We start from the raw sequence: 20,874 nt of genomic DNA, 5'->3' as shown, positions 1-20,874 counted from the left end.
CAATTTTCCTGGATTGATACTTTGCATATTCCAAGTTCTGATTACTAATGGACGTTTGTAGCTGTTTGTTCTCATTTTGACTCACGGCCACCAGCAAATGAAGATCCTGAGGGCTCTACTCCTTTTAGGTCATCATGGCTGACTACTGTGAGAGGGCAGTTCTTCCTCAGTAGTATTGTGAGTGTCCTCTGACCTGTGGGGCTCACCTGGCACTGGGTCTGGCAATGCTCTGTTTCTGTTCATGAAGCCTGCAGTATCTCACGGTGTTTTGATGTTATCCATAAGGATTTCAGGGGCAAATTCCTCTGAAGTAGACATCCTGTCCCTCCTTCACAGTCTATTCTTCATCTGAAAGCTCTGCGCAAATTTGTTCGCTTTGACATGGGTAGCGGGGGAACAGGGCACTAGCCCACCCAAGGGGAGGGTATTGTTTATATCTACACGGGGAGAGAGAGACCAGACTTCAACCTGGTACTCCAAGACATGAATGCAACATACCGGCAGGAAGCAGGGAACCAATAGAGGGTCTGAGGGCCTGGCCCCAATCCCAATTTGTGGACAGTCCCCTTCCCCACAGAAGAATTTACTTCAGAGGACAGCACTGAAGCTACAGCTCAGGGAGAGGGACATATCTGATCAGAGCACACAGGACCAAATGAAGGGAGAGGTAGAGAGAGTGGAGCACATCTTGGTCCACCAAGCCCTGAGGACAATATTCCCGCTCAGAGCAGCCAAAGCACAGAGGACGATAAAACTGGTCCCACTACGAGACACGACATCCCTCACTGACTCATAGTGCTACAGGGGACAACACTGGACACACAGTGCGGGAATTGCACCCGATATGACCACACCACACCAAGGTGAAACACTAAGAGGGTGCAACAGAACAGCAAGGGGAACAGAGAAACAAAGTCCTCAGGGGATACCAAAAATAGACTTTGGGGCCATGGCATGGCACCCGATCAGACTCAACCAGAAAACACCCCTAAATGTCAAACAACAGACCTTGAGCTATTTACAGGGTTTTTTTTGGTCATTGTTTTTGTTGTTTTGTTTTGTTGCTTTGATTTGTTCTCTTATTTTTTGTGCACATTATTATCTCTGCAGGTTTAGCTAGATAAGATAGGCAAGATAAACAATATAGAGGAAAAACAATGGGACTGACAGTTCTAGGGGGATAGGGGAGAGGAGGAAGCAGGGTGGGGGAAGGAAGTGGGTGTTAACAAACCCAGGGACAAGGGAACAGCAAGTGATCCAAAATTGATGGGGAGGAAGGTATAAAAGGCCTTGTAGGGCTTGGTCAAGGGCAATGTAACTGAGAGAAATTACTGAAACCCAAATGAAGGCTGAACATGAAAGTGGAACAAGAGGAAAGTAAAAGGAAATAGAGGAAAGAACTAGGAGGCAAAGGGCATTTATAGAGGTCTAAATACAGGCATGTAAATATATTTATACGTGAAGATGGGGAAATAGATCTATGTGCATAAATTTATAGGTTTTGTATTAAGGTAGCAGATGGACATTGAGCCTCTACCCAAATACTCCCTCAATGCAAGAACACTTTGTTCTATTAAACTGGCATCCGATGATGCTCATCACCATCCCGACATGATCATTGAAGACAAAGCAGGTGCATAAGCAACTATAGTGAAGAAAGCTGATGGTGCCCAGCTCTCACAAGATATAGTGTCTGGGGTCTTAAAGGAGTAAAGATAAACAAATGGCCATCTGGCTGAGAAGCAATAAAGTCCAGATGAAAGGAGCACACCAGCCTGTGTGATCACGAGGTGTCAACAGGATCAGATATCATGCATCAAAGAACAACAAATAATATCATTGTGAATGGGAGTACGGAGTGGAGACCCAAAGCCCATCTGTAGGCAACTGGACATCCCCTTACAGAAGGGTCGTGGGGAAGAGATGAGCCAGTCAGGGTGCAGTGTACCACTGATGAAACATACAACTTTCCTCTAGTTCTTTAATGCTTCCCCCCTCTCCCACTATAATGATCCCATTTCTACCCTACAAATCTAGCTAGACCAGAGGATGGATACTGGTACAGATAAGAGCTGGAAACACAGGGAATCCAGGAAAGATAACCCCCTCAGGCAGGACCAATAATGATAATAGTGATACCAGGAGGGAAGGTGAAGGTGGGGGAGAAAGGGGGAACCGAACACAATGATCTGCATATAACCTTCTCCCTGGGGGATGGACAACAGAAAAGTGGGTATAGGGAGACACTGGATAGTGTAGGACATGAAAAATAATAATAATTTATAAATTATTAAGGGTTTGTGAGGGAGGGAGCAGAAAAAATGAGGAACTGATACCAAGGGTTCAAGTAGAGAGAAAATGTTTTGAGAATGATGATGGTAACAAATGTATAAATGTGATTGACACAATGGATGGATGTATGGATTGTGATAAGAGTTGTACGAGCCCCCAATAAAATTATTTTTTTAATTGTTCACTTTGGGTGACACTGCTGGTATTTAAAATAGCAGTCATACAGCTTCCGGCATCACAGCAACACACAAGTTACCACAGTACAACAAACCAACAGACAAGTGGTAGTCATAGCCCTAACAATATCTTCTCGGGGATACGACCTACTTGATATTGGAGGACACACTGCGGAGAGCTTCACTTCTTGCTTTCATGGCTCTCACATCTGCCACATCAATCTCCAATTCTTAAACCAATAGCTGACCAAACTGCCTGTCAACCGAGGGAACTACCAACTTTAGATTCATTCTCCTCTGTCAGCCACAGGCCGGATCTACTGACATTCTCCAGCCTGCGGTTTTCATGCTTCATCCTCCTGTTCTTGGTCCATCAGCCCCGGTCGTCACGCAGTTTACAAAGAGGCTCCGGTTTAACAGTTGATTCACAGACTCGAACCAGAGTGGATTTACAACAGTGTGAGTCGTTTTTCCTGATATAAACTTCTCTTTTTGTATACCTAATTAAGTATTCTGGTTTTGCCTCTCTAAACAACCCAGTTGGTTCTCTCTAAATGCTCCCCATTCATCTTTATTTCCTTTCCTCCCTTTTAGTTAGGTCAGGGCCATGTGACGGTTCTGGCTAATGGTTTGTGGGTTATTTCAGAACTGAAGCAATTAAAAACCAACATGTCCCATACATCATTTTCCTTTTCAGCAATGACCTTGAAGGTCAGATGTACCAGATAATGTGGCTACAAGATTAAGGCAGATTAATCAACCTACATTCCACTTTGCATGAGTGGGTAATCAAAATGTGCTGTGTTAAGCCACTGAGATTTCAGGATTCCTCTTCTACCATAGTATATCCATGTCTATCCTGATATACAAAAAGCCTGGCTCCGTGAAAAAGGCACCAGGACTCTGGGGAGATGGAAATGATCTGTGAAGTGCATTCATGCTCAAGAATCCGAAGTCAGTGACTCTTTGACTCACGTAGTCCTTAAATGAGATTTTCAGGAATACAGAATTACTGTCACAGCTGCTTAGTAATATCTCAAAATCTAACTAGGTTTTTTTGAGAGCTTTAACAAGCTTCATATATTCCAAACCCCAGAAAAATAATAACTTAAAGCACTTTAGGGAGTCAAGTTCTCTGGTAGGTGGAAAGGGCATAGTGTGTCAATTTTTGTTTTACTCAGAATAAAATTTTATTTCTGACAACTGATTCATTTGCAGACGAATTACCAAATCAAAAAACTCACTGCCATTGAGTCAATTCCTACTCATACGATCCTCTAAGGCAGGGCAGAACTGCCCATTGGGTTTCGGGGTCTGTGAATCTTTACGGAGAGCCCCATCTTTCTCCCTCAGAAGAGCTGGTGTTTTCCTTGAGGTCGGCAGTCCAAGTTGAAGCTCACTATATCACCAAAGCTCCTTAGACCAATTCTGGTTTCCCCCAGTGGAGGAATCAGATTGGTTTCCAAACAACAGCCTCGTAATAGAAGCAAGTCAAGATGCATCTACCTAGGAGACTGATCGTACCCCAGCCCTACCCCATGAAGAGACAGCTATTTCCAAAACCCAGATTATAAATGTGAAAGACCTTAGCCTACCTTAACCCAGGGCATTAAACCAATTCATTTCAGTTTGACCTGAGAATTTACCTTCCTACCCGAGATATGGATTCACTATGGATTATAACTTAATGTAAAGAACAAAAGCCTCACAACTAGACCAACAGGTAACACCGTGAAATGTGGAGAACAGGTGTGCATCAGAGTTGTACCCTCTGACCATCCTTATTACATCTGTGCACTCGGAATATTTTGTCTCGGTCAGAAAGTGCTTGAGGCACTTTCTTTCTCCCGTGGTGGGATCTGTGGGTTTGAACTGCCGACTCTGTATTTATCATCTGAGTACAGAACACACTCTCCCACCAGGGCTCCTTCTAGGGTCAAAGAGAGACTATAAATTCAAATATAATTTATAGAGACATAGTTATTAAGTCTTAAACATGACCAAGACAAAGACCAGTCATCTGCATGTGGGAGACCACCAACATGAGGCTCTCAGGGCGCACACCCGCTCACACACACACTACTTACTGGGGATCTGGGCAACCAAGGACACTCGCCAGATCATGATTGGCAGCAGACCAATTCGCCACAGGACAGGGACTACAGAAGCAAGAAAGGGACCCTGATGTGGATGAGTACACTCGTGTAGGTAGAAAAACTTCCAAGACTGACTCGAGGCTCTCCAACCAAGACCATCAGGATATGATCCCTGACGATACGGCCCTAGTACCTTAATTACTAAGACAGGCACACGAGGGCAGGTGTCTAAGGGTGAGGCTGCCCTTCCTTAGGCTGCCTAGGGCAGTGGTAGCAATCCACTTTCAAACACTCTACCTGGTCACTTAGTGGAGGTTCATTCTGTAAGGAGACCTCCGAAACGGGCGTGGAGCCCCACTGGAAACCTCCTGCTGCCCAAGGAAAACCCCACTCTCATACCGGTTCCAGCTGAATCTGCTTCCTGGGTGTTCTCTTTGGGGGTGGAGAGGGAAAATGTCAGCTTCATTGTGTTGATAACTGGTATTGGAAAAAAGCAAGAGGAGAATGTATCTGTTCCTAGTATGTCATAATGATACCGCAATTACAAGGCTTGCAGACAGTGAGATCACGCACGCATCTGGAAACATTCATAAGCCAGCGCTTCAACATCTCACTTCCCTTGAGATGGCGTCCTTCTCATTCTGGAACGTCTCCAACCTGGTGAAATGGGCAGAAACTATACAAGCATCGGCTGTAACATTCCCGGGTGTGAAAATGGCACGGAGCCCACAACTGACCTCCTCTGGCTTCTCCAAGGAAGGAGAATCCAACTGCCCTCAGGCCTCTACCCTCCACCCCCCGCAGCCTTATCCAGCTGTTCCTCCCACCGCACTCAGCCTCTCTGTGGGGTTCAACACGCCTTGCAGTGGCCACACACACTCACACACAATCCCCACAGGGTGCAGGTTCCTGAGGGAAGCTGCCAGGTTGCCACTAGCCAGAGTCAGAAAACATTAAGAACACTATCAATGGTCTTATACAGGGGTCCTCAAACTTTTTAAACTTGGGCCAGTTCACTGCCCCTCAGACCTGTTGGAGAGACAGACTATAGTTTTAAAAAAAAGTATGAACAAATTCCTATGCACACTGCACATCTTATTTTGAAGCAAAAAACAAAACGGGGAAAAATACCCGGTGGCCTGGATAAATATCCTCGGTGGGCCGCATGTGGCCCATGGGCCGTAGTTTGAGGACCCTGGTACAGTAACATCTTTTTTTGTTGTTGCGACATCTTTTTAAAAAAATAAATCATTTTATTGGGGCTCGTACAAGTCTTATCACAATCCATCCATCCATTGTGTCAAGCACATTTGTACATATGTTGCCATCATCATTCTCAAAACATTTGCTTTCTACTTGAGCCCTTGGTATCACCTCCTCATTTTTCACCCTTCTTCCCCTACCCTCCCTCCCTCATGAACCCTTGATAATTTAGAAATTATTGTTATTTTCATGTCTTACACTGACTAATGTCTCCCTTTACCCACTTTTCTGTTGTCCATCCCCCTGAGAAAGGGTCCTAGGTAGATCATTGTGATCAGCTCCCCCTTTCTCCCCCGACCTTCCCCTTCCCCTCCTGGTATGGCTGCTCTCAATATTGGTCCTGAGGGGTTTATATTTCCTGGATTCCCTGTGTTTCCACCTCTTATATGTATCTGTGTACATGATCTGATCTGCCAAATTTTTAAGGTAGAATTGCTGTCATGATAGTGGGGGAAGAAGCATTAAAGAACTAGAAAAAAGTTGTGTTTCATCGGTGGTATACTGCACCCAAACTGACTCATATCTTCTTTGTGACCTTCTGTAAGGGATGTCCAATTGTCTACAGATGGGCTTTGGGTCTCCACTCCACACTTCTCCTCATTCACATTTATATGTCTTTTTGTTCTGGGTCTTTGATGCCTGATACCTGATCCTATGGACACCTCATGATCACACAGGCTGGTGCGCTTTTTCCATGTGGGTTTTGTTGCTTCTCAGCTAGATGGCTGCTTGCCCTTCCTCAGCCAGCAGCCAGGTCTCACTGTAGTTCTCAGCCTCCGGTCTCAGTCAAGTCGGCTTGACTCCTACAGGCAGGGAGAGATCTGGAACATACTCTGCTAGTGGCTCTTCTTTCCTGGTGGTCTGGGGAATGCCCTCTGATCTTGCTTCTGAGATGAAGCATAATTATAACCAGGAGTGAGACAACTAAAACGGACCAATCTCCTCTCCCCCCAACCTATCTGCATGGCTTCATCCAGTCATTTTGATGGAAGTCACAGAGACATGTAGAGAAGATCCATATTAAGAAATTTCACTGCACTACACTGGTTTAACCAAATCCAAAACCAAGCCCATTGCCACTGAGTCGATGTGAACGTGTAGTGACCCAATAGGACAAAGTAGAACTGTCCGTTTGGGTTACTGATACTGTCAGTCTTTACTGAGTGGACAGCCTCATCTTTCTCATGTGGGAGGTGGTGACTGATGACCTTGTGGATAGCAGCCGCACAGGACGAGAGGACGGACATGTGCGAGACCAGTTAAACTCCATCCGCATTCAACTGGTCAAGCACACGTTAATAAAGCAACAGGCGCAGGCATGTGCCAATCCACAGAATGCCAGCTGTCTTCCCCCATAGCTTCATTTCTCCCGTGTCCTGTCTCACATAGACCCAAGCACGTGCATTTGTATGCCCCTCCCCCCACCAGCCTTTTTAAATCTCTCTGATAAAGGAAATGCCAAACCATTTCAAATGGAGAGGAGAGCAATGCCATCAAGCATTTGAACCTCCTGGACCCTCTCTCTGGGCTTCTCAGCTCCCTGGGTGTGCCTCGGTTGGAGCCTGAAGTACTCCCGATGTGAAGATTACGGGGATCCTGATAAGCTAGAGTACCGCATCTGATCCAGTGTCCAAATCCTTCCCAGTCCTCAGGCCCAGCTTCCATGTCGCTTATCCGATATAGTGTTCTCAGACATTGTAGCTTTCAGGTGGCATTTACCGTAGCCTACCTTTTTGTTTTTATTTTATTTATTTTTTTGCCCTTTAGACCAATTTATTTTATATCCATTCAAAATATCACCCAACAAACAATGAAGTTTACAGCTGGAACAGGTATACATAACTTGAGGCATTTTTCAGTCCATCATGCTCAGTGAATCACAACTTTTCTGCTGAAATTTCATAAAACTTACCAAACTAAAACAAAAGGCTGAATGATACAAAAGGAGTATTTCAGTGGAGTCTGTTCTGTCAATTGGCATTTTAAACAAAGGAAACACCCTGTTTCCCCCAGACTAGTTAAGGAAGCAAGAGCTACATGCTGCAGTGTATTAAGACATTTCTCAAGTCTTCTCAAATGAGTCCAGGTGGGGATGGGATGAGGGAGAAAACTGATAGAAAAACATTGCTATAGGCACCGTAACAAACAACAAATTTAGATAATTTAAAATAAAAAAAGGCAAGAGGCAGCATTTCAGCAGCAAAGTGCTCAATAAAAAGTATGTTGTAGAGGGAATACACGAAAAGTTGGGGTAAGAAGAGGGCAGGAAATGGGTCAGCAGGATGGGGAAGACCTCACAGAAAAGGGCGTCGCTGTGCTAGGAGGAATACCACGCTCTGAATCGGGAACCGCCCGGAATAACTTTGGTTCTCTTGCCCATCTTTGAGGGGCAGCATCGAGGCAATATTTCCACAACGACAGCAGTGATTAGAAGCAGACCAGACTGCTACCAGCCTCTCATCAAGCATTAAGTGCATAGCCTTCACGCGCTGGTTGCTGGGCTCTGCAGATGAGGTTTAAGTTGTTGATATGAACAAACTCGTTTGTGACCTTTGCTCCAAAAAGCCAGCCTGCTCCTCGGGGACTGATTGCCCAAGTATGTCCATCTTCAGGATGTGACCAAAGTAGGTCACAAAATGCTCCTTTATGAGGAATTTCCTGATTCCGTTCCATTGTTCAAATTTGATTCAGTGTTTTGGTATCAGGAGATAAATCACCACGAACACGCAAAATCTGCTCATCTATTAAAGCTGCTACCGTAAGCCTGTCGGAGACTTTGGTACAGCAACTCCAGGCATTGGCATTTCCGTACTTGATTTGGCGCTCATCGTAAAATCCATGCACCTGTGCTGTTGGTCTACTTTCAGGATTTCCTCGTCGGGGTATCATACAATCAGGCCACTTAGCCTTTAGTGCAAGAAGGTAAGGGAAGGTCTCCAAGCTACAGTGACCTCTGTCTACATCACCCATAAGTATGTCGTTTGTGTCAGGAACCTGACCTCCAGTTCTGAGTAGCTCTCAGAGGTCCTTACACCGTCCCCGCATGTCTCCACACACTGTTCCTGGTGTCCATACCGACTGACCATGAGGCTGTGACCTGACTGACAGGTGGGACTCCAGCCCTACATTTCACACAGCTTCCAGGTGACAGAAAATCTAATTTCCACACGCGCTTAACAATTTGGACCACCCAATTACTGGTTCGCGTTATAAAAGGCGAGAAGGCAAGGAGAACCAAACGCCATGTGAAGACAGACAAACACACAGGGAAGACTACCACGTGAAGACAGCAGAAACTGAAGGGTACATCTGCAAGCCAAGGAATATGGACAGTCACCAGAAGCAGGAGAGACAGGGAAGAAGGTTCCCCAGGGCTTTCAAAGGATGCGTGTTCCTGTCAGTACACAGAATTTAAACTTCCAGCCCCCAGAACTGCTGCAGTGCAGCTCTTAGGTGCTGTTGAGTCCGTTCTGGCTGTTAGGAATCCACCATCCCACAGAACACAGCCCCGCTTAGCCCTGCGCCATCCTCACAGTTGTGACGCTTGAGCCACTGTGACAGCCAGTGTGTCCATCCATCTTGTTGATGGTTTTCTTCCTTATTGTGACCCTCTGTTGAACCAAGCATAGTGTTCTTCGTCGGGGACTGGTCCTCCAATAACATATTTGAAGAACGTGAGACAATGTCTCAAGAGCCTCGCTTCTAAGGAGCATTCTAGTGCGTTTGTCTGGCAGTCCATGTTACTTTCAATATCCTTCGCCAACCCAATTTAAATGCATCAGTTCTCATGAAGTCTTCCTCAGCTGTTGTCCAACTTGCATGCACATATGAGGCAGTTGAGAATCGCATGGCTGGGATCAGGCGCACCTTGGTCCTCAAAGCGTCCAGAACTGTGAGCAAGTGACCTCTGGCTGAGTTCAGCCACCCAGGTACTAGTGCTCTGCCGTAGCAGCCCTGGAACCTACAACAGGCGCCACGGTAGCCCGCCCTGACAGGTCAGCAGCCTACAGGCCATACCATCAAACGATCGGCTATCAAAACGTTATTATGTAATTAAAATCTATGGTGCTTACAGGTTTGGCCAGTGAAATGTACAGCAAACCTGGGAAGGCAAGCTCAGTACCCAGGAGCGGGTCACCAATACTTCAGGAATAGTTCTCTGAGTTAAACTAATGGGTACTCAGTGCTGCTAACAGTCCAAGGACAGACACTATAGTCAAACACTGCTGTTGACAATGTCACCCCAAAAAAATCCAATGCAATGTGATTCTGGGTGTCCAACATTCATGCTTGCCTGCAAAATTCTGATTCTGAGCTACATCCTTTGGCAGTAGACCAACAGAAAGGGGTGGGGGGGTTTATGTAATAGCACCACATTCAATACACGGGAAAGGGAGCAACTCAAACATCAACATTAGAGAAATTATTTGATAACTTTATGGCTGGCTTGATTATTGTGCATTATGCTACTAGAAATTGATTTTTTTAAAAGAATGTTTAGGGGAAATGCACAGATACAATAAAAATGCTTATCAATAAATTCAACGAAAAAATCAGACTTCAAAAAAATTTTTGCAGCCAAACAATAGGTTTATTTTTGTTTTGATTTTTTAAATTGTTTTATTAGGGGCCCATGCAATTCTTACTACAGTACATACATACATCAGTTGTGTAAAGAACATCTGTACATTCACTGTCCTCATCATTCTCAAAACATTTGCTCTCCACTTAAGCCCCTGGCATCAGGTCCTCATTTTTTTATCCTCCCTCCCCGCTCCCCCCTCCCTCATGAGCCCTTGATAATTTATAAATTATTATTTTGTCATATCTTTCCCTGTCCGACGTATCCCTTCACCCACTTTTCTGCTGTCCATCCCCCAGGGAGGAGGTCACATGTAGATCCTTGCAATCAGTTCCCTCTTTCCAACCCACACTCCCTCTCCCTCCCAGTATTGCTACTCACACCACTGGTCCTGAAGGGATCATCCGCCCTGTATTCCCTGTGTTTCCAGTTCCTATCTGTACCAGTGTATATCCTCTGCTCTAGCCAGACTTGCAAGGTAGAATTCGGATCATGATAGTGAGGGGGGTGGGAGGGGGGAAGGGGAAGCATTTAGGAACTAGAGGAAAGTAGTATTTTTCATCGTTGCTACATCACACCCTGACTGGCTCATCTCCTCCCCAAGACCCTTCTGAAGGTGGTGTCCAGTGGCCAACAAATGGGCTTTGGGTCTCCACTCTGAACTCCCTCACCTCATTAACTATGGTAAGATATTTTTGTCCTGATGATGCCTTATACCTGATCCCTTCTACACCTCATGATCACACAGGCTAGTGTGCTTCTTCCATGTGGCTTTGTTCCTTCTGAGCTAGATGGCTACTTGTTTACCTTCAAGCCTTTAAGATCCCAGATGCTATAGCTTTTGATAGCCAGGCACCCTCAGCTTTCTTCGGCACATTTGCTTATGCACCCATTTGTCTTCAGAGATTATATCATGGAGGTGTGCACCCAGTGATATGATTTTTTGTTCTTTTATGCCTGCTAACTGATCCCTTTGGCACCTAGTGATCACACAAGCTGGTGTGTTCTTCCATGTGGGCTTTGTTACTTCTGAGCTAAATGGCTGCTTGTTTACCCTCAAGCTTTTAAGACCCCAGATGCTATATCATTTGATAGCCAGGCACTATCAGCTTTCTTCACCACATTTGCTTATTCACCCACTTTGTCTTCAGTGGGTATGTCAGGAAGGTGAGCATCACAGAATGCCAATTTAATGCCAATGTCCTTCTGCTACCTTAATACTAAACATATATATATATATTTTTTTCCCATCCTCATATATAAATATATTTGCATATGTACATGACTTTATCTAGACCTCTATAAATTCTCTTTGCCTCCCAGCTCTTTCCTCTATTTCCCTTTATTTTTCTCCTGTCCCACTATCATGCGCAGTCCCCACCTGGGTTCCAGCAATTCCTCTTGGCTACATTACCTTTGATTATGCCTTACCAGGCCTACACACCCACCTCACCAACAATTTGGATCACTTGTTCCCTTGTCCCTGGGTTTGTTAATACCACTTCCTCCCCCCCCTTCCCCCTATCCCATGTCCCCCCAGAACTGTTGGTCCCATTGTTTTATCTTCCAGATTGTACATCCAGCCTATCTTATTTAGACAGACCTGCAGAAATAATAACATGCACAAAAACAAGACAGAGCAAAACCTAGCAACCACATACAACAAACCACTGACAAAGAACAAAATAATACACAACGAGAAAGAAAAACTTATAGTTAGTTCAAGGATCGTTTGTTGGTCTTTAGGAGTGTTTTCCAGTCCAGTCTGTTGGGGCACTACGCCCTGGCCCCAAAGTCCACCTTCAGCACTCCCTGGGGACCTTACCGCTCCATTCCCTTGCTGTTCTGCTGCACTCCCCTAGTGCTTTGCCTTGGTGTGGCAGGATCAAATCGGGTGCAATTCCCACACTCTGTGTCTCTGGTGCTGCCCCCCACAGGGCCATGGGTCAGTGAGGGGTGTCATGTCTCATAGTGGGGCTGGTCATGTGGTCCTCTCTATGGACTGGCTGCTCTAATTGGGGTCATTTTCCTCAAGGCCTGGTGAGCCAGAATGTGCTCCACTCTCTCTTCCTCCCCCTTCATCTGCTCCCGTGTGCTCTGATCAGATATGGCCCTCTCCTGGAGCTGCAGATTCAATGCCGTCCTTTGAAATAAATTTTTCTGGGGGGAGGGGAGGCCTCAAAATTTTATAAGTACAAATGCATATAGCAAAAACCTTTGTGCATACAGGCAAAAACAAAAAGATAACACTTTAAGACAAAACTAGATGTGTTATGATACTACATTTTTAATCTTAATGTTATTAAAATAGGGGTGCTATCTGGCAGAATTCCCCAGGAATGAGAGCCAGAGAAGTGAGAAGGCAAAAGAGGGCACAAAACTTTACCTAGTCTAAGACAAAATTCATCCACAATAGAGTCCACACTCCCAGAAATGCACTGTAGGCATTGAGTATTTTTAATACTGATAATGATTAGATAATTTGTTAGATGAAAGCATGCTAATGGATGCAATCTATTTATTCAGAAAGAGGCTTATTCGCGAATTCTTTCCCCTTACCAAATTATACACATAGGACGTATTAGATATTTATGGAGGGGAAAAAATAATTTCAACTTAATATGATTAAAAATGTTTTTAGAATCAGGCACTCTGGCTGTGACTCTTCCATGAGCCAGCTCGTGGAGCTGAGTCAGTGACTGAAGGTCACTGGGTCTCAGTTTCTCCGTGAACAAATGAAGGGCTGGACTGCAACTAAGAGCCCACATGAACCTGACTCTGAGACAGACTCAGGCTGTCTTCCGGAAGTTGAGACAATACATTATTATCGCTGTGCTTTCAATGTAGCAATGGTCAGAGAATCCTGAAAAGAGAGTAAGAACAAAGACCTGTCTTGGGGAACCAGAGGTTGTCAGCACCCATGGTTATTTATTTATCATACTATAGTTACATGGTGCCCAGATCCTGTTCGCACGCCTCAAATGTATTAGCTTAATTATCACAACTAAACTAGGATGCAAACCAAAAAAAATTCCATCAAGACAACTTCAACTCGTGTGCGTCAAAGTAGAACTGGGTTCTATTCAATGTTCATGAGTGGTTTTTCAGAAGTGGGTCACCAGATCTTTCTTCTGAGGCACCTCAGAGTGGATTCAAATCTCCTACTTTTCTGTTCAAAGCCAAATTACAATAACCAATTGCACTACCCTGGACTCCTCCCTAGAAGATAGGCAATATTATATCCTCATTGTACAGATAAAAGGAAATAGAAGATCCCAACAGTCCCATAAGAAGAGAAGAGATTGAGACAGTCATCAGAAATCTCCGACAAAGAGAAGTCCCGGCACTGGAGACGTGTGCTGTGCATTTAGTGAAGTGGCGCCAACCCCTCTTAGATGGTTTCAAAAAGAATAGGAGGGAACTGATTCTTTGAGGCTTGACCAGAGACAAAGATACCACAAGAAAAGACAGGCTGATACAGATGCAAGCATCCTGAACACAGAGCTTGCCAATGAAATCCGAGATCACGGTGAGAGGATTGCACACCACGACCAATGGGAATTATCCCAGAGGTGCATTAGAACATCAGTCAGCGGAAGATGCCGCGTTAACGGCGCAGAGGCAGAGCACACATTGCCGTCTCATCTGACACAGAAAAGGCAGGAGACGAAATTGAACACTAATTCAGGATTAAAAAGGGAGAAAAAAGAAAGGGATGCTCAGCAAGTTAGGAATAGAAGGGAAATTCCTCAATCTAATAAAATACATTGAAATGTAAATGTTTACATATTTCAGCTAGCAGCCTAATACATACTATATGTATATTATACTGAATCCTAGCCAGAGCAGTTAGGCAAAAGCAACATAAAAAGTGAAATATAAGTTGTCCAAATAAAGAAGGACTAGCTAAAGGGATTCCTTCTCATAGATCACATGATCTTACACCTAAAACTCCCCAAAGAATACACCAGGGGGGGAAATGAAAGTTACTAGAGCTGTAATACATGAACTCAGCAAAGCGGTAAAATGTACAAGACACAAAAATCAGCCAGTTTCTATACCTCCACAATGAGTATACTGAAAGGAAAACGGGGGAAACAATTCCATCGACAAAATCAATTAGAAGAATAAAATACTTACAAATAAATTTACTCAGCAATGTGAATGATTTATATATGCAAACGATAAAACCTTGAAAAAGAAAGTCCTCTTTCAGAGAAGTTCGGCAGCCGTTCCTTCCACAGCACTTGCGCGTGGGTTCGAATGGCCAGCCTTCAGGTTAACAGGGAAGCACAAACTGTCTGCGCCACCCAGGGTTCCCTGAGTCGATGTCCACTGTCACTGAGCCCATTCCAACTCCTTGGGAGCCTACAGGACAGAGTAGAACTTCCCCACAGGGTTCCCGATGCTGCCGATCTTGACCAAACTGCCTCAGAGCAGCTAGTGGACTGAAGCCCTCAGCTTGCAGTTGGCAGCCTTCAGCTTAACCCGCTGCACCATCAAGGACCCTTTATCAGTCTTTAGGGAGCTGCACATCAAAACCACAATACCTGTTCACCCCACTAAAATGGTTATTAGTGTTTCCACTTAGAATTACCATATGATCAGGAAGAATCCACAGCCCAAAGGTTGTATTCCTCTTCTGGGGTCTGATGCTTGGCCCTGACGGATTGCCGTGTCCAGCGTAGATGGACAAAGGGAGACAGGCACGTCTGCTCCAGTGAACTGCTGCAGCAGCTCTGCTATCTGGTGGGTGACCCTTTGTCCTTGTTGACACAAAAAGTATACTTTTGATTCCTGTATACATTAAAACAGGTCCAATATGCTGTAATGTGTGTGTATAATTGTTCACACATAGACATCACCATATTGAGAGTGGCTATTTCTAGGCAACTAAATGATGAGTGCTTATTGTTAGGTGTCAGTGAGTCAGTTCTAACTCGGAGCGAGCCTCTCTACAACAGAATAAAACTGTGCCCCATCCTGGGTCATCCCCACAATTATGCATATAGTTGAACCCATTGTTGCAGCCACTGTGTCAATCCATCTTATTGAGGGGCTTCCTCATTTCTTTATTTATTGGCTGCCTTGTTACTTTCCCAAGAATGATGTCTTTCATTTGCCCCTAATTTTCAATATTTCAATAAGGAACCTTACTGCCTTCACAATAACTAGCAAGGTTACGGTGCACTCAAAGACACACAAGTACACTTGACGATGACGTAGCTGCATATTCCTCCGGAGTGCTGTCTGAATGGTACATGTTGGCTGGCCCCATCTATACAGGTCTGTCCACAGTCGGCAGGCAAAACTAAACAAGAATAGATTACAACGTCAATGCTCAATCATTTCGAAAACGTGCTTGGCTGACTCCAGATGTTCTCACGATCCAGACTGCATTTAGAGCTCCTCGTGGAGTGTCAGCAGAGAACAGCAGATGGAGTGCCAATTCGACTGAGCACCGCTTGTTTCGGGTTCCTTATGTCATAAAGAAAGAACTTTCTATCAAGTCTGTGTTTACCCAAACCACTACATTATGCATTTTATTGCAAAAAGACTGTGGTCTCCTCCTGAAGAACAAGCAACTTTATGTCCAGGCCTTGAAGGGGGATTAGTCGGGGAAACGATGCTGGCACGAGGCAAATTCATTCTCCTTTAACCTCTCCATATTGGACCGCTATGCCTCCACCATGAAGCTGCCTCCTTGTTGCCCATTTTTGAGGAACTCTTATGACTCAAGATGCCAGAATAATCGAATACTGACAACCACATAATAATGATAATAATATTTATTGGATGGTTACCCTGTGACAATGTTCTGAACGCTTTCCATGTATTAAATAAGTCCTGTGATCTTCACAAGAGTCCTTATGAAGTAAAATATTAAAACTGGCCCCTTTTAGAGAGGAGTGAAAACATTGACAGAAGGGTAGAGAGGTAAAGGAAGTTTGCCTGAATTACACAGCTAGTGTACACTGAAACTAGTTTGATTAGAGGAAGTCAGCAAGGAGAAATAAAATTGGGAACAAGCATGCAGCTCAGGTACACAGCTAGTGTCCTTGATGGAAATAAAAGTTGGACAGGCTAGCTAAGCAGCTGGGGAGCTGAGATACACTATCAGAGAACACATCAGTCAAAACTGGCAAGAGAATGAGAACTTAAAAGAGGGGGGTTAGGGAAGGCAGCAAAGGCTCCTGGGTAAAAACTGGGAGACACACAAGCAAAAAGATGTCAACAGGGATGAAGTGGACCGATTGGAGGACACCATGACACGGGAGAAACCTTCCCATGGGAACAGGGCCCCAGAGAGGAAGGGAGGTGGATGTGTGAAGTTCAGATACCAGAGACATAAACCAAACACCATCAGTGACAGAGATGGATTGTCAGCCAAAGGGAAGGAGTGGGCAGTGCCGAGGCTCAGATAGCGCCACTCCGGGAAAGCGGAGGAAAGGAAGGGGGAGGTTGATTTGAGAGGGAATTGGATCATTTCCTTTTTGCTCCCATGTGAACACACACAATGTCTTCCTCAGGTGCTCTGCCAGACAGATGGAGAAAGAGGAACGCTTCACTCAGCATGTAATAGTTTGCAGAATGGAAAAAGCAACCTGCCAGCCATCACTGACCTATGGTAAATAGTGTTAGGTTAGACGGTTGGTTTTCCATGTGTCCTTTGCATTTTTAGGACTTCTGCCCAAAATAAGCTGGGCTTTCAGGGGAATCCAGTAGGGCTTTGTCATAGAACTCCCCATGAGTCTGTCTGGGATGTGCCATCACATCCTCCAATTTGCATCGATTGTGAATTGATATAGAAAATCAGGGCACCCTAGTCTGCTCCCATAGTAAGGACTCTACTGGCCTGGCCGCGTAGCTCATCACTCCAGCCTCTGAAGTCCATAGGACAAACTTACCAGGGAGTCAGGTCTAGTCTGTCTGTTCCCTCTTTCCATTAGTGTTGTAGACTACAGACCAGGGCTATGTTATGCTAAGAAGTAAGCATCTTTGTTGTTGTTAGGTTTCTTCACGTTGGTTCCAACCCATGACAACCCTATGCACAATAGAACTAACACTGCCCAGGCCTGCGCCATCCTCACAAATGTTCCTAAGCCTGATCCCATTGTAGCCACCGTGTCTGTTCATCTTAGCCTTTCCCCCAAGCATGCTGTCCTTTTCCAGGGATGGGTCTCTCCTGAGAACATCTCTAAAGTATTTAAGATACAGTCTCACCATTCTGGCTTCTAAGGAGTGGTTTGGTTGCACTTCTTCCAAGACAGACTTGTTTGTCCTTTTAGCAGTTTGTGGTATTTTCCATATTCTTTTCCAGCACAATTCAAATGCATCAATTCTTCTTCAGCCTTCCTTATGCAATGTCCAGTTTTCACATAGCTATGAGGCAATTGGAAATGCTATGGTTTGTATTGGGTGCATCCTAGTCCTCAAAGTAGCACCCTTGCTTTCCAATGCTCTAAAGAGGTCCGTGCAGCAGATTGACCCAATGCCACGCATCCTTTGATCTCTTGACTGCTGCTTCCATGAGCATTGACTGTGGATCCCAGCAAGACAAAATCCTTGACAACTTCAGTCTTTTCCCCATTTATCATGATGTCACTTATCGGTCCAGTTGTGAGGATTTGGGTCTCCTTTGCAGTGAGTTGTAATCCATACAGAAAGCTGCAATCGTTGATCTTCCTCAGCAAGTGTTTCAAGTCCTCCTCACGTTTAGCAAGCCAGGTTGGGTCACCTGCATGTCAAAGGTTATTACTGAGCCTTCCTCCAATCCTGATGCTACACTCTTCTTCATGTAAGTCAACTTTCCTGATTATTTGTTAACCACATAGATTGAATAAATGTGAAGAGTGGATACAACCTCGATACACACCTTTCCTGATTTTAAACAATGCAATATGCTTTTGTTCTGTTTGAACAACTGCCTCCTGATCCATGTATAGGTTCCATATCAGAAAAATGAAGTGTTCCAGAATTCCCATTCTTCTCAAGGTTTATCAGTAGTTTGCTATGATCCACAGAGTCGAATGCCTTTGCACAGTTCATAAAACACAAGTAAATATATTTCTGGTATTCTCTGCTTTGAGTCAAGATCCATCTGACATCAGCAATAATATTCCTTGTTTCGTGCTCTCTTCTAAATCTAATCTGAATTTCTGGAAGCTCCTGTCACTGTACTGCTAAAACAGTTTTGGATGATCTTCAGTATGGATCTTTGCCATGTAGCTATCGTCCAAATTTCCTGGCCTAGACAAGTGCTTCCAGAACTTCATCAGCACTGGAAATATTTAAATTGGTGTTCCATCAATTCCTGAAGCCTTATTTCAAGAAGACAAAGTCAAGTATTATAATGAAATGTGTAAAGATCTAGAATTAGAAAACCAGAACTAAGAACACACTCAACTTGTCTTAAACCGAAAGAACTCAAGAAAAAAGAATACACGGAGTCACTCTTCCAAAAAGAACCAATGAGCATTCCGTCCCTTCAGGAGGCAGCATACGAGCACGAACCAATGGTGCTGAAAGGAAGTAGTTCAAGCTGCACTGAATAATCAGCATATTCTTTCCATTTTCTTTGCTGCTTCCTGCATCACTCCTGTAGAACTTTACCTATAGAACCCTTCAATATTGCAACTCAAGGCTTGATTTTTTTTTTTTTTAGCTACTTGGTCACCTGCCTGAAAGAGATCCATATTTGTACCCATTGTAAAGAAAGGAGACCCAACCCAATGCTCAAACTATAGAACAATATCACTGATATCACATGCAAGCTAAATTCTGCTGAAGATCATCCAACAACAGTTACAGAAGTACACAATCAGGAAAGCTGGCTTATATGAAGAAGAGTGTGGCATCAGGATTGGAGGAAGGCTTAGTAACCTTTGACATGCAGGTGATATAACCTCGCTTGCCAAAAGTAAGGAAGACTTGAAGCACTTGCTGTTGAAGATCAAGTATTGCAGCCTTCAATATGGATGACAACTCAATGTAAAGATCAATATCCTCATAACTAAACCAATAGGCAATGTGTTAGACCGGCTTGACTAGACAAATAAATCCATTGATACTCTTATGTGTATAAGAGAGAGCTTTATATTGAAGAGCAATTGTATACTGAGAAAACATTCCAACCCAGTCTAGATCAAGTCCATAAGTCCACTATTAGCCCCTATGTCCGATACTAATCTATAAATTCCTCTACAGACTCACACATCACATGCCATAATGCCAAAGGCAGGAAGGCCACAGGCCGGTGGGTATTAAGTCTTGGGGATCCAATGCCGGTGGAAGCATGCCAGCACTCTATCATCAGTGTGGCTCCATGTGACATGTCAACAGGAATGTGAGTGGGGGGGGGGGGTGAGAGAGAGAGAGAGACCCATCTCCAGGGAGGAAGAGAGGGAGTTCCCAGAATCCTCATGATTAGGCCATCCCCACAAGAGACATCTCCAGGCTGTGACCTGACTGACAGGCTAGACTCCACCCGTTCATTCATCATGTTGACATGAAATTGTGTAACTACCACAGGTAACATCATGATAAATTGAGAAACGACTGAAATTGCCAGGCGGCGGGTTGGGTACGGTGTGGCGGTCACTCCGCGTGCCCCCGGGCTCCGCACCCCTGATGCTGTGTGGGTGCTGAGCCCTCCCTGGACGGGACGATGGTGAAGTATTTCCTGGGCCAGAGCGTGCTCCACAGTTCCTGGGACCAAGTGTTCGCCGCCTTCTGACAGAAGACATCGTGCACCGGGAGGTGAACCCTGACCAGAAGGTCCTATCCAGGCGACTCCTGGCCAAGACCAAGAGGACCCCCCGCTGGGCCGAGCGACTGCTTCCTGCCAATGTTGCTCACTCGTGTACATCCTGGAGGACTCCGTTAGGGACCCACAGAATCAGACCACGACCACCTTCACCTGAAACATCAACCACAGCCGGCTCGCGGTGGTGGAGGAGCGCTGTGCTTACCGCGTGAATGCCGACAACAGTGGCTGGACAGACATCCGCAACGTGCTCGGTGTCTCCCGAGCTGCCCAGGAATTTGGTCTGGTCGGTTTGAAAACACGGTGACCAAGACGAGGAAGGGCTTTGAGTACATCCTGGCCAAGCTGCAAGGTGATGCCCCTTCTAAGACGCTTGTTGAAACCGCCAAGGAAGCCCCAGAAAAGCCAAAGGAGGCAGCACTGGCAGCTACAGAGAAGACCAAGGACCTGGCCAGCGAGAAGGTCACCAAGAACCAGCAGAAACAGTTCCTGTAGCCAGCCCAGACCCCTGTCCCACCCTTGACCAGACGATCTGGCTCCAGCCCCCAGACAAGCCTGCAGTATGCTTTCTTAATTAAAAATCAACTTCCGGCCCCTCTATACGGTCTGGGGGTGGTGGTGGGTGTGTGTGTGTCCATTTGGCACTGCAGGACACCAAGCATGTCACCCATGTGTGCCAGGCCTGCTTATTTCCCCCGT

At 45.1% G+C, this 20,874-nt stretch overlaps 2 pseudogenes; one reads left to right on the top strand and one right to left on the bottom strand.

Annotated features, from left to right (window-relative positions):
• Positions 1-8,101: 8,101 nt before the first annotated feature.
• LOC142439994 (serine/threonine-protein phosphatase 6 catalytic subunit pseudogene) lies at positions 8,102-9,842 on the bottom strand (annotated as a pseudogene).
• Positions 9,843-20,076: 10,234 nt separating this feature from the next.
• LOC142440807 (PRELI domain-containing protein 1, mitochondrial pseudogene) lies at positions 20,077-20,670 on the top strand (annotated as a pseudogene).
• The last annotated feature ends 204 nt before the right edge of the window (positions 20,671-20,874 follow it).

Source organism: Tenrec ecaudatus, chromosome 2 (genome assembly GCF_050624435.1).
Source record: "Tenrec ecaudatus isolate mTenEca1 chromosome 2, mTenEca1.hap1, whole genome shotgun sequence".
Classification (NCBI taxonomy): domain Eukaryota; kingdom Metazoa; phylum Chordata; class Mammalia; order Afrosoricida; family Tenrecidae; genus Tenrec; species Tenrec ecaudatus.
This window is presented reverse-complemented; position numbering and strand designations above follow the sequence as displayed.